The following is a 15,342-nucleotide window of genomic DNA, read 5'->3' on the forward strand; positions in this document are numbered from 1 at the left end:
GCCTGGTCTGGCTCCGGCTTCACATCGTTTTTCTCCACCTGAGGCTCCTCTTCTTCGTCATCTCTTCTCTGTAGTGGATCATTTTCTGGTTTGGGTTTCTCGCCATCCTGCGCCTCCAGTCGGTTGACAAGTGCTGCAATTTGTAAGTCTTTTTCTTGCACAGTTCGGGTTAACCTTGCAATTGCTTCATTCATCTGAGCCAGTTGTTCTTCGATGGAGGTAACGTCGATGGTCATGACTTGTGCAACCAATAGACGTGACTTTCCTTTAGACATCCAAGATGCTGACGAAGAACATCGTTGGCTGTTTTGGGATGTCATCTTGTGTGCCTCAGCAACATGCTTTGGTGCCCCCAGCGAGGTCAGGTTGATGACAGACTCACACCTTTGATGCTCCCCTTACTCTTTTAGCGGCACCGACTTTGAAGTGGCATGTTGAGGAGCAATGGTGGCACCAATGGATTGTCTGTTTGCGGCAGAAGTGCTTAGGATCCTTCCCTCAGTGGTTGCGAGAACGGCTTATCCCTTGCTTGATGCCATTGACTTTGAGGTGTGTTTGGATTCCTTGAACGGAGAAAGAGATGAGAGGTAGAGATTGTCCCACCGGGCGTGCCAAATTTGTGAACACGAAATTTTCCTGAAACGAAAGAGACAAGAACAACGTGCACAAAATAATATTTGTATTTGATGATTTTGGGTTACAATCTCTCTCTATTTTGATCCTCTGATTCGATCTCCGTAAGGTATTGATTTGTGGATGTTTTGTTGATCCAATGGCCGTCGAGGCTTGATCTTGGATGAACTGTTGGAAGTTTCTTCAAGGGGCCGTGGGCTTGATCTTTGAAGGTGGATTTGAGCGGATCTTCAAGGAGCCGTTGGGGCTTGATCTTGAGGATGAGTGTTTCTTCAAGGGCCGTTAAGGCTTGATCTTGAATAACGGTGATGAACGGATCTTAAGGGCTTTTGGGCTTGATCTTGAAGAACGGTTGGATGTGTGGATTTGTTAATATTATTGATCCAAGGGCCGTCGGGGCTTGATCTTGGAAGAACGAAGAACACTTTCTTCAAGAACCGTCGGGGCTTGATCTTGAGTTGGTGATTGTTGATCCAAAGGCCGTCGGGGCTTGATCTTGGAAGAACGATGAACGAAGAACGAAGAACACTTTCTTTAAGGGTCGTCGGGGCTTGATCTTGAATTAGTGATTGTTAATCCAAGGGCCGTTGGGGCTTGATCTTGGAAGAACGATGAACGAAGAATGAAGAACACTTTCTTCAAGGGCCGTCGGGGCTTGATCTTGAATTGGTGGATGATTGTTGATCCGAATGGCCGTTTGGGCTTGATCTTAGGATGAACGAAGAACGAAGAACAAAGAGAGCTTTCTTGATTCTTCGGGAACCTGGATGCTTGAGAGCTTCGGAGTTTCAGAGCTTCAGAGCTTCAAGAATTTTGCCTAATGATTTTGGTTCTCCCATTCCAAATGAATGAATTAACCTTCTATTTATAGAAATTTCCAAGGCCTAATTTTGAATATAATATTCCAGATGAAATAAGTCGTTTCTGCCAGGTGTTGACACGTGTCCTGTTTGATGACTTTTCCAACTTATTTTGATTTTTTGTTTAGACACACGCTACGTGTAAAATTTATGTAATACATGAGCGTTGAAACTTTGATTTATCGGTCAACATTTATTTACCGAAATTTCGATGTCTACAGTTATACTAGGAGAGAGCTTGGCTACCCGACATTGCTTGTTGGTGATGGATGTACATATCAAACGAGATAGAAGAAAGAACAAGACCGTGAAGTGTCCAAGGACTAGATGGTGAAATCTAAAAGGAGAAAAACAAGTCTTTTTCAAAGAGAAAGTACTCACCCAATGCGTTTTGGATACACAAGGAGATGATGGCCAAATGTGGGATTCCATGGCTAGTTGTATTCGAAAAGCAGCAAAATGAGTATTATGAGAGTCCAAGGGGTTATGCTCCACATCAAAAGGAATCTTGGTGGTGGAGGGAAGAGGTAGGCAAAAGTCAAGGTTAAGAAGGAATGTTGTAAAACCTTATACAAGTATAAAACCGACGAAAATGGTAAAAGGTATAGAAAAGTGAATAAGGAAGTGAAATGAAGAAAAGAGACTTGAACCAAGTAAGGAGCATCAAGGATGAGAATGGAAATGTTCTAGCTACAAAGAATGTGGTCAAAGATAGATGGAGAGCATATTTCCATAATCTTTTCAATGAAGGAGTACTACTTCTTTGGGGGGTGGGGGTTCATTAAATTCGAAGAGTGTAGAAATTACTCATTCTACCATCAAATTAGGAAGGAATAAGTGGTTATAGCTTTTAAAAAGATGAAGCATAGAAAATAAATGGGCCCAGATGATATATTGATCGAAGTGTGGAATGTCTTGGGAGAGATGGGTATAGCATGGCTCACAAACATTTTCAATAAGATTTTGAAAACGAAGAAGATGCCAAATAAGTGGCGAAAAAAACACTTTGGCGCCTATCCACAAAAATAAGGGCGACGTACAAAATTGCATGAATTATAGGGGTATTAAGCTAATGGATCATACAATGAAGCTATGGGTGAGAGTAATTGAGCATAGACTGAGGCAAGAGATAGGGGTTTTAGACAATCAATTTGGGTTCATGTTAGGGCGCTCCACCATAGAGGCAATCTATCTCTTAAGAAGATCGATGGAAAAATATAGAGATACGAAAAAAGATTTGCACATGGTCTTTATAGATTTGAAAAAAGCATATGATAGGGTCCCGAAAGAGATTCTTTGAAGGATTTTAAGAAGAAAGGAGTACGAGTAACAAATGTCCAAGTTATAAAGGATATGTATGATGAAGCAAGGACTGATGTAAAAACTCATGAAGGACAAATCGAAAGTTTTCCCATAACTATAGGATTACATCAAAGCTCATCTTTAAGTACTTACCTTTTTGCATTGGTAATGGATGAGTTAACGGGACATATTCAAGATGATATTTCTTGGTGTATGCTTTTCGCAGATGATATAGTGTTTATAGATGAAACTCATGAGGGAGTAAATGCAAAGCTTAACCTTTGGCGAGAAGTGTTGCAATCCAAAGGACTTCGCCTAAGTAGGTCAAAGAGAGAGTATATGGAGTGCAAGTTCAGTGGGAATGAAGGTGCAAATGAGTTAGGGGTGAGGACTGGAGATCAAGAAGTACCAAAGGTGAAGACATGGCATAAAACCGAGCGTAATGGCATTCTAGGATTCACATTAGGTTCGATTCTCGCTAAATGTGAATTTGAACCACATTATTGTTAGCCCATTGTGAGACTAAGCCTACTCAACCTTTTATTCTTATACCTAATCATAAATGGCAAGAGATGGAGGAGAGTCATATATTCGAAGGAAGATTCTCTCCCTTCCTAATCTCTCTCCCTTTCATTTCCCTCTTATTTGAACGGTTACAATTAAGCCATGTCAACATCTTATATAGATTTTTTTATAGGGACAAAAAGACAAAACACAAAGTGTAAGAAGAGGGGAGGGAAGGGAACGAGAATATGAGCGGAAGGAAGGGGATGAGAATAAGAGGGAAGATAATCTTAATTCTAAAAAGGAGTAATTAGGTTTTCATCCTTATTTTTACTATTCTATTGATTAAAACCTTATTACTTTTCAATTTTTGATCAAGGTCCTTTCTATTAATAATATCATTAATTATTTCAATAATAAAATATTTTTTATTTCTAAATATATTCATTTAATATTAAAAATGTTACAATTAGTATATTTATACTTATGGCTAAATTTTTTATCATATATTTTTATTTTTAGTTTGTACCCATTTTTAATTTGCAACCCTTTTTTAATTTGTACCAATTTTCTTTTCAGTTTTAATTTGTACCCATATATTAAATTCTTTTTGTGCCCATATTTTTTAAAGTTTTATTTGTATTGTACCCATATTTTTTTATTTATTTGTACCCATTTTTATTTTTGCTAAATGTACCCATTTTGAAGAATGTACCCATGTTTTGATACAATAATTTTTTGGTTATTTTTATGAATGTACCCATGTTTACACACACACACACAATAGTATATTTATATTTTAATATTTTTAATCCCACAAATTATGGTTTTTTATTTAAAATCTCATTACTATAAACAACTATAAATTTTAATTTTTAATTTAAAAAATATAGTAACGTACATAGAAATAAATTATCAATTAATTTTAGGGACTTGGATCAAAAATTGAAAACCAATAAGGTTTCAGTCAAAGATTGTTCATAACTAGGGACCGCATCCAAAGTCTCCCATCTAAAAATTTAGCTAATACCTAACCCAATATGCTTCTTTTTCTCTAGGTCCTTAGAAAAAGGTGTTGATTATGATGTATGTAGATGTTAAAAGCGGTTTTTATTTTCTAGATTTGGTAAACAGAAGCAGAGAGGTGAGAGTGACTTGATACTTTTATCTTCCACAACCCTTTACCCTTATTAGGTTGGATTTGAACTAAATAAACATGATTAAGAATCTTAATTAACATCAACTGCTCCATCTTTCCTAATCCTAAGATTCTTACTATGTATGATGTTGACTTTCATCACAAAAGTTGAAAGTGAAGTCAGAATCTGCTGTGTACTTTTCCATGTCCACGAAAGGATCAACTTCAACTCCAGGACAAGAATCACAGACTCTTGTCCCCAACAACTCTGTTTTCTTTTCCTTTGTCAGGGAACCATGAACAAAGATTGATGAAATCTATGTTATATTTTTAGCTACTACTACTATCCCTTGTAAAACTCGTTATGGAATTGGATGAAATAATGAATTATAAGTTTCAATTACGTAATGATCACTTTTTGATTTTGTCGATATTTAATCTGAAATGTGGTCAATATTTGATCTGATGTCATTAATATTTTTTTTTTAATGATTTGTGATTTGTAAAAACCTCATTTCACTTGATATTTGATTGGTACATGCATTCAAATGCAAGTCGCTCATTTAGACAACCATGGTTATTTTTGTATTGGAAAAGGTTCGAACATGGAATCGATTTAACAGCTCGGTCCATGATCACCAGAAAGAGCAACTGAGCCTGTTATAGATCGCCGATCATTGGGATCTCCAACCCAATCGGAATCATTAAAAGCATGTAATGCCAAGTCCCCTTTAGAGTAGGTAATGCCAAGAGTCATAGTGTCTTTCAAATACCCCAAAATCCTTTTACTGCAGTGAAATGAAAGACCATGGGATTCTGCATAAACTGACAGACTTAATGCACAAAGAAAGCTATGTTAGGTATCGTAAATGTTAGATATTGTAAGGCACCCACCACACTCCTATATAAAGTAGGATTAGAATAAGGTTCACCCATCCTTGAGTAATCTGTTATAAGGCAATCATGGTGTTTCACAAGCTTTTGAGTCAAGCATTTCTGTTTTGACAAGTAAATCCTGGGCATATTTCTGTTGTGACAGAAATAAACCATTGGCAATCTTGGAAATCTGAATTCCCAAAAAGTAGTGAAGATGACCTAATTCCTTGATGTCAAATTCAGAAGTTAAATCACTGATGACTTGTTGGATCTCAGTGGTTGCACTGCCTGTGATGATAATGTCATCAATATATAACAACAATATCACAATATTTGTACCAACAATTTTCATAAATAATGAGGAATCATAATAAATGTTATGGAATCCCAACTTAGGCAAAAAAGAAGTAAACATGTCATTCCATGCCCTCGGGGCTTGTTTTAATCCATAAAGAGATTTATGCAATTGACATACCAGAGTTGGATTCTAGGGATCCTCAAAGCCAGGTGGCTGAGCCATATACACCTCCTCTTGTAAGATTCCATGGAGAAACGCATTCTTGACATCTAGTTGCCTGAGTGACCAATTAAAGTGAGCAGCAAGTGCTAAAACAATCCTCACTGTAGTGGGTTTAACAACTGGACTAGAGGTCTCACTGTAATCTAGACCAGGTTCTTAACTAAATCCCTTGGCAACCAATCTAGCTTTATGCCTTGCAATTGAACCATCTGAATGTCTCTTGAGTTTGAAAATCCATTTACATCCTACTAAATTCTTGTTTTCTGGTAAAGGAACTAAACTTCATGTTCCTTGAGTATTTATCTCCTCTTTCATTGCTTGAAACCACACAGAACTCTTGTGAGCAGATTTGTATGTTTTGGGTTCACACATGGACAAGTCAGCATCCATGAAAGTAGCAAGTGTAGACAAAAGAACCTTCTTCTTGCTGATACCACTCTTACTCTTAGTCTGCATAGGATGTATATTCAATGGTGGTATGGGATGAACCACTTGCAATGTGTCAGGACTATGTTCAAGTGCCACAGGGATGTGATTAGTGTTTGAAACTACACCTGTAATGGACTACGTATAGCTCTGTGTATCAAGGAAAAGAGATGTGGTTGGTGATAAACGGGAAGACATTAGAGCAGAAGGGGAATGGAATGGAGACTCAGTAAGATGTGGTCTGTGTTTTCGCTCAGCCATGCCATTTTGTTCTGGGGTATAAGGACAAGATTTTTTATGGGAAATGCCCTTTTGGAGAAGAAGAGATTAAAGATATTTGCTAATGTACTCACCACCACCATCACTTTGCAATATTTTAATGTGGGCAAAGAATTGAGTGAGAACATAAGCATGAAAAGCAAGGAAAGTGGCACAAAGATTTGATTTATTAATCAACGGGAAAATCCAGGAATACCTGGTACATTCATCAATGAAGGTAACATAGTACCTATATCCATCCACAGATTTACAAGGTGCAGGACCCCAAAGATCACTATGCTCTTCTTCAAAAGGAATTACAGATTTATTGACACTCAATGCAAAAGGAAGTTTGCATAATTTACCCTCTAGACAACTTTGACACATAATAAGATTGGATTCTTTTGTAAATGCAACTTTGGACTTATGCAACATGAGAGACACAACAGAATTAGATGGATGTCCTAATCTATTGTGTTAGGTAGTAAAGGTAATAAGATGACCAAGTAAAGCTTTATTTGGAACAATGCTTTAAGAAGCTGCAGGATACACATTGGCTAGGGATGGGATTGGGTAGAGTCCATTACTGCACAGCCCTTTATAGAGCACCATCCTTGTGGCTTTGTCCTGAATCCAAAAATAGAAGCTTCAAAGATAAGCCAACAATTATTATCCCAACAGATTCGATGTATTGATAGGAGATTCAGTGTTAATTTGGGGACATTTAACACATAATTCAGTTTTATATGATGTATAGATGGTTTTAGAGCAGTACTACCAATTTGAAATACATGCAAACCTTCACCATTGGCAGTTTGGATGACTTCATAATGGAATATGGAGAGGCTAGAGACAGGTTGGAGAGATCAGCAGTCATATGATTCGTTGCGCCGGAATCAATTATCCACACTTGTGAATTAGATGAAGATGCTGCTGGAGGAGATGGGTGTGTCACCATAGTATGGAAAGCCTGCATTGGTCCTTGAGACTAAAGTAGTTGTTGGGCATGAAAATGTGATAAAGATCCTTGCTATAGATAAGAAGACATCTGAGAATATGGATGCCCTTGTTGTGGATAAGAAACCATCTGAGAGTAAGATGAACTTATGCCAGCACCAATATAGTTATGACCTTTTTCATTGTAGAAGCAGAACCATGTACTATGATTAAATCTGCCACAAATATGACATCTTGACTTCGCATAAGAATTTGATGGACAGAAAGGCACATAATGGCCATCACTGTTGCAAAGCTGATAGGATAGTAGTGGTGGAGCAGAAGGACTAGATTGTTGCTGATGCGGAAATGAACCAAGAACACCAGGGCTTGGAGTTTAGAGAACATGAGTTTGAGTGAGAAAGTATGGCCTGGATGAATAATTCATGTTATTATGATGAAACCTGCCTTTGCCCTTGTTTTTGTGAGCATTGAATTGCTTGAATCCACCAGATACAAAATTAGATTGATTAAGTGCCCTCTAAGATGAATTATTTACAACCATAGCAGTTATAAATGGTGCATTGACAGTAGATTCCAGAATAGCTTCTTTAGCAAGTAATTGTATCCTAAACTCTTTTAGAGAGATAACATTATCACGCCCCCTTATTACTGTTCTAAATGTATTATACTCTGGTGGCAAGCTATTTAACGCTAGAATGACAATATCTTCATAACAAAATACACCCCAACAACAGAAAGATAATCTTTAGCCTCTTTGATTTTCTGCAAGTATTGAGCACCAGAATCGGATCCCTTTTTAATTGTTTGCAGATTGGACTTCATTTGGAATATGCTAGTCTTGGAGACAGTGGAGAACTGTTCTTGCAATCGAATCCAGAAATCCTTAGAGCTTGTACTGCCAATAGCACAAGATATAGCCATTGGACTCAAAGAAGCAGTGAGTAATTGCATCAGAGCTTTATCATGCATCATCCAAATCAAATACTCATCACTATAAAAAAAAAAGTCATTGAATTTGAAGAATTTACACCAGAATCTCCAGATTGTGGGAATGTCGAGGACGACAGGGATGAGTGCCGTCAACAAACCTTAGAATTCTATTACTCTCAAGCAATAATTTCATTTGAAAATGCCAATTGAGATAGTTCGAATCATCCAACTTAACATTCATAGATGTAGAAATTGATGAAACTAGGGCAGTTATTGGGGATTGAAGAAGTTGAAGTTGAGAAGTAGTTACCATCGTTGTTGAATTACACATTGTACATTAACCAAATTTCTGCAGAAACTCACTGAGACAATGCATCAAACTCCTGGAGTGCAATAATTAAAGAAGGCGATGACCCAACCAGATCATAGTTACAGAGCACCAGGGAACAAGATAACCCTAGAAATCAGAGAAGACGAAGTCAAATTGATCAAGAAACTCGTTCAAGAAGCAAGAATTCAAAGGAAGACAAAATGTTGGAGCTACGGAAGACTCGAATCGAAGAAGCTGATCAATCTTTAATGGCGATTGATACCATATTAACCTACAGAAAATGTAGCGAGAGAAACAAAAGATTAGAGAAATTCTAGAGAAAGAAGTAGAAAACAGAAAATTTCGGTATATTGATTTTCTTCACTGCTAAGCAATCTCATACAATAGTATTTATACACTTCTCAATATTCCTAACAAACTGATTAACTAACTCTCTAATCTGAACACAAGTGGCAGTATCTCAGCCACACAATATATGTCTATCACATAGTTGAGCCTAAACACCTCTAGCAGTGCATCATTCCACTTCGGCTGCAACCGAACAGATAATTAAATTATGTGACGCGATGAATAGCATTTATGTGATCACAAACACTTCTCATACCTGTGCCGTATATGTCTAAAATACTTCTACTAAACCAAAATGTTCTAACACTTTGACTTAGCTAAGCAAGTAATGAATCAGCGTCTTACATTCTTGTTAAGCATAAAGTCAAAATGTACCTGTTTCAGAAAGCCAGCTCTAAATGCTCGAGTGACCTTCAAATAACCTTTCACTCTGTCATTCATTATCGCAGATGCATCATCGGGATGCTCTTTTTTATTCTTTGAACTTCCTGCAATTTAAAAGACTTTAATTAGTCTCAAGATTAACCACCAAGATAGATAATTAAAAACAAAATGCACTTCAATTATATAATGTATTTACCTCCTCCACATATGTGCTATGATCCATGGTGAGCTGAAGCGCAGTCAAATGTTTTAAACTGTAACTTTCATCAGCATTTGACGAATCAAATGAAGGCTCATCTTCACTTATCCGATCCAAGTTCCGCCGAACGTTTTGTTCTGACTTCCGAGCTAAAACAACCCTGTTGTCCCCAACGTTCAACAAGTAAACATCATCTCCCTTCATCAGCATTACCAAAACACAAGAACCCATCAAAGCCAACTCAGGATTCTCAGTCACCATCTTATCTGCAGTGTCCAAAATGCATCCTCTATCTTCCTCAATGCCTCCGAAAGTGCTTGAAGAACATCTGAGGGGTTGACACCCGCCACACCAACGACTCTGGACGCTTTAAATTATGTTGTAACTTCCGATCAAGCACTGGCCTTTCTCTATCCCATTCACACTTCCACCTCCTCTGAGTCCCCTCTAACTTATTTTCCGACACATTACTCTGTTTTCTCATTGAATTAGCATTTTCATCCATTTCTCCATTTTCTAATGCATAATTCCCCTAGTCAACTCCATCAGCCATCCGATTCCCCATTTGGGCTCGATTAGTTTCCTTCAACGAACTTGAATCCACATCCGTGTTCAATGAATTTATCTCTACGTTTTCGATTTCAATTTCGAACTTGTCATTCCAGAGCAACCCTTTGAGTTCCTTTGTGCACAACATAGTAAAGATTGGAAGGCAAGTAATCAGGAGCATCAGGGCCATTAAACCCATCATAAATCCCCACAAACACCTAGCCATGTTCCTCCGAAACAACCACATGAACTCGATCCTCGCCGGCTTTCCCTTGAGCCCATTGAAGATTCTGGCTTCCTATCGAGTAATGTCCACTCCCACCATCCTCATTATCATTACTCAAACTCACATGGCTGTTCAAATTAGTACTACTGCAAGTCCTATTCTGATTCTCCCCTACCTTCTCTAAATCCGATTCTTTTACCAAAATGCCGCCTTTCAATTGAGAAATGCTCGATTTCTGCCCCCGAATCACGACGCTTGAAATCGCTCTTCTAATAATCTTCATCAAGCTTCTTATTTTGGGTTTTGTTTCAATGCCACTCTTTTTCGATCGGACCCGAATACATCCCACGATCAATTGGGCTAGACAAGTAGCTTCGCTCTATCGAACCCGACAAGAAGCCTATCTCGATCGGAGCCAGCCCCGAAACTCCCTGGTACGACTTCCGAGGAACCGGCTGCAGAGGAATGGAGGCGAACGAGATGGAGCTCTCGAACTTTGCCGCCCGATCCAGCCTGCTCTGTACGGGTAGAGCTTGCAGAGAGAAGTCGAGAGCATCGTGAATATGTTGGCACTGACGGAGGTGCCGGAGATTGACTGAAACGTCATTGTTGGCGGGTTCAGCTCCTCGGACGAGACTTTGGACAACGTCGTATTGGAGGAGTCGGGCCGGATGTAGCAAAAGGAATGGCCCAGGCCCTCGTCAAGCGGGTCCGACGAAACGACGGAGTTGTCATGTCGCTTGGGAGATTTCCCCGGCGTTGCAGAAACAGCGACCGGCTTTTTCGACGGTGTTTCCCATTCGAGATGAAACAAACAAAATGGAAAGAATAAAAAAAGAACGAATGAAATGAATTGGATTTTTGATGATTTGATTGTTTGATAGGTTTAGAATTGACCGTCCATGGTTAGAACTCAATTAACAGCTCAAGCAGATGAGGGAATGAGGGGAAGTCACAAATAAATGTGTCTTGTTTTGGGAGGGAGAGAGGGAGACAGGTGGAGAGAGAGGAGAGGGAAAGACTTGACCCTTTTAAAGGTGTGGGCTTTCAGCTTATTTGTTTACTTATTTATATTTTTTTTTTCTTCCTTCGAGACCAACTCCAATGGTGGGCTAAAAGCCAAATTATCTCCCAAAATTTCCCTCCAAACCCAATCCAACCCAAGGGGAAAATTTGGGCTAAATGCTAAATGTTAAACTAATGCCAGATTCCCCCCAAAATTTAGCCTAGAAATCATAATTTAAAATTTTCAATATTTATCAGAATTTAATTTTTTTTTAGATTAAAATGTTCATAAAATTAATTTACGATAGTCTACATATTTTTTTTTAAATTAATTTATCCACAAAAATAGCCTAAATTCATTCTTTAATAATTCCAGGCTAAAATTTTAGGTTAAAATAGTTGGAGCAAAAAAACTGTTTCTGGATTAAAAGCTAAATTTTTCAGGCTAAAATATTTGGCTTTTAGCCCAACCATTGAAGATGGTCTAAAATGGTGTTTAAATAAATAAAAATAGGTTTTGTTTAACCTTTAAATATTTATAAAGGGGGTTGACGATGAGTTGGGATTAGGGGTGGGTTCGGTTCCGTTCGATTCGGTTTTTGGCCGAAATCGGAAACCAAACCGAAATTACTATTTGGTTCGGTTCGATTTTGATTTTTTTCAGTTCGGTTTTGGCTCGGTTCGGTTTATTTCATGATTTTTTTTTCTTTGAAGTTGGAGCTTGAAGCACATGCTTCCCTGCCTTGAGCATCCCCAGTGGGAAATCAACTTGCAACATCCTGTAACAACCAAAGGACAAGAAAAATGAGCTATGATAAATGGAAAAAATATGAAGTAATCACATGAAATCTAAATTTGCAATAACGATATTCTGAGATCGATAATGAACTATGCATTTTAACCAAATCCAAAAAGTAGCAAATGAACATCCAATACTTAAACAATTACCTGTTGATGCTCAACTAAGCTTACCTTTGACTTTGTCTGTCCTTGGCTTCAATTCCTTGCTAATGCTCACAAGACTCTGTTCCTCTCCTGTTAACCTAGTTGTAATCTGATGAGGATTCAAAAGCCCGGGAGTATCAAACAACTTGTTATGACCAGAAAGCCAAGAATTAAACCTTGGATTCAAAAACCCACAATTTATACTTTTTTCTAGTTCACCCAGAAAACCAAGAGAGAGAGGGAGAGGGAGAGGGATGGTTTATTCGGCTAGGGTATAACTTTGGGGGAGAGAGAGAGAGAGAGAGAGAGATAGGAATTGGGAAATATGGTTTTTTTGGGCTAGGGTTAAAGAAAAGTTGGGATTGGATGAAAGATGGGAATTGATAACTTATTAAACAATTATGAGCCAGTTTATATAAATATGCTACACATAATGCTATTAGCAAGAAAAAACTTGATGTCAGAATGGTTTACGGGACAGATACTCAATCAAGTGGGAATGGTTCAACCCCCTTGGGTATATTTTTTTGTATTTTTAATAATTATAATATATTTTGGTTCGATTCAGTTTGGTTTGCTTTTCGAACCTCAAAAACCGAAACCGAACCAACCATATTTGGTTCGGTTCGGTTTGACAGTTTCGGTTCAGTTTTTTTCTATCTCAGTCCGGTTTTCTTCGGTTTTCGATTTTTTGAACCCACCCCTAGTTGGGATGGTGTGTCCTTTGAGTCCTTGAGTAAAAGCCTGTGGTATTTTGAGTAAAAAAAGTAATAAATTTATTGATTTTCCAAAGTCAACAAGTCAATAGCCAGACAATGGTAATTCATATAGGCGGTTGTTGAGTTTCTATTTCATTATGTAAAGATGGATGACATGCACGAATGACTTTGTTATTGAAAAGTTAAAAGAAGGAAAATTTCAGAGACATCACATGAATTGTTCAATCATTGCGCAATTATTGCATGAACAATTTTTTTTGAAAACTAATTAGTTGAAGTTTACACCGTTTAACACTTTGGTACCTCCGTCCACTGTCATTCACGTTTTTGTTGAATAATGGTCATTTGACAAGCATGAGGGTCATTTTTGAAGGGTATTCTAGTCAATTAAACTACTAGACCCTTTTGAAATCAATTTTCATCAATTTTTTTCAAGCCCTAAAGCCCTATTTTCTCTTTACTCAACTCTTATTACGTGTTTGCTGAAATGGAATTATATTGAAACTATTTTCTCTTTTCTTGCATTTACTAGCACAGATGGAAAAAAAAATGTGTGATTTCACATTAAAGTCAGTTATTCAATACCTGAAAATCAAGGTTGGATCAATTAGGATAGCTAATTGATCCAATGCCCATGACTTCATTCTCTTTCTGGATTTATGATTTTTCTCATTCTAAGTAAACATGTCATTATTTGAAATCAAATACCCTAAAATAATAATGAAACAATTGTAATTCATGCAGATGTTTGTTGAGGTTCTGTGTCACTTTACACAGTCTAGCAATAAAAATTATGCAATGACAAGCATGCATGAATGTTTGTAATTAAAAACTTTAAAGAAAAGGTAATTTTAATAAATATCACGTGAACTATTCTATCGTTTTGCAACTAGTGCACCAATTAACAAAACAATTGTAATTCATGCAAATGCTTCTTCAAAAACTGTTACTGCAAAATCAAGTAACAGTGGCATACATGCATAAATGACTTTGTGATTTAAAACATTTCTTTTTAAATTACTAAGACAACTTTCATTACAATAAAAAATTAGTACAAGGCCAAAAAAGGACCGAGTAAACAACTACAGGAAAAGTAAAAGGCCCAAGCACAATGAGAGCAGCAACCCAAGATATAACGGAAGATCCACACAAACTTAGGCCTCAAAGCAACAGAAAACATAACATAAAAAACCCTAATCTCCAGCCACAAAGATCACATCGCCGCCTCTGTCACATCCTCGAATGAAGCCAAACTCCAAACCACGATAGTAAATACCATATCCAAGTCCCCTTCACAACCCCTTACAAATATATACAAACAAAGTAACATAAGGGAAGAGGGTGAGCCTAAGGGGTATGTAAAATACCCAACACGTGGCCTCGATGAAGATCCGGCATGTTGGCTGGGGGAGGGGAAGTGATGGAGGGAAGTGAATCTGATATCCAATTTTTTATTAGAGTTTGCCGATCCAAGCACATGGTGGGATGGGATGAAGTATCACCATTAGGGAGGAGCAAGGTATAAATATCGGTAATATCGGAAATATCGGTAGTCCGAAAACACGGAAATATCGATGGAAATATCGGGATAATATCGATATCGATAAAAATTACATGGAAACCACGGAAATTGTAAGAAAAACTTGGAAATTTTTATTGAAACTTTGCAGGATGTTTATTTAGTCAATTATCTATTAGTTTATCACAAAAAATTGGAAGGAAATGCATTGCATGATGGATTTAACATTATCAAGTTGATTATATAGCGAGCTGACAAACATTGTGAATGTAGAAAATATGTAGTAATTAATGAAAGAAGTCTAAACACACCATAATCATTTATATATAATGAATTAGTACAATATTTTACACTTTATACATTGCATGGTAAGATATATTAGTGACTCGGTACCACATAGAGTTCCTATGAGGTTCAAAATTATATATTGACGTAAAATACTATGTCAAGAAAGTTGCCTTACAAGTTAGATGACTTTATCTTTATGTCTCTTTCTACCAATTTTTCATAAAGCAATCCATCAGTTGGTATATTTCTAGTTTAGAAGGATCACATCTTCGAATAAGGCCTTAATGTAAAATCCTTCCCTTTAGTTTATAATTTTACTTTGTAGGTTTTTATTTTTATTTTTTTTAAAAATTATTGTTTTTGGATCTTAATTAGTGAGCCAAGGGGTCCACCCCCTTATTTTTGTCCCGAGGCTCTCATCT

The 15,342-nt window shown here is 37.3% G+C and overlaps 2 pseudogenes; both read right to left on the reverse strand.

Annotated features, from left to right (window-relative positions):
- Window positions 1-8,167: 8,167 nt before the first annotated feature.
- On the reverse strand, window positions 8,168-10,174 carry LOC103419348 (probable protein phosphatase 2C 4; annotated as a pseudogene).
- A 27-nt stretch (window positions 10,175-10,201) lies between these two features.
- Window positions 10,202-11,244, reverse strand: LOC139195177 (probable protein phosphatase 2C 4; annotated as a pseudogene).
- Window positions 11,245-15,342: the final 4,098 nt, after the last annotated feature.

This window comes from Malus domestica, chromosome 04 (genome assembly GCF_042453785.1).
Source record: "Malus domestica chromosome 04, GDT2T_hap1".
In the NCBI taxonomy this organism is placed as follows: Eukaryota; Viridiplantae; Streptophyta; class Magnoliopsida; order Rosales; family Rosaceae; genus Malus; species Malus domestica.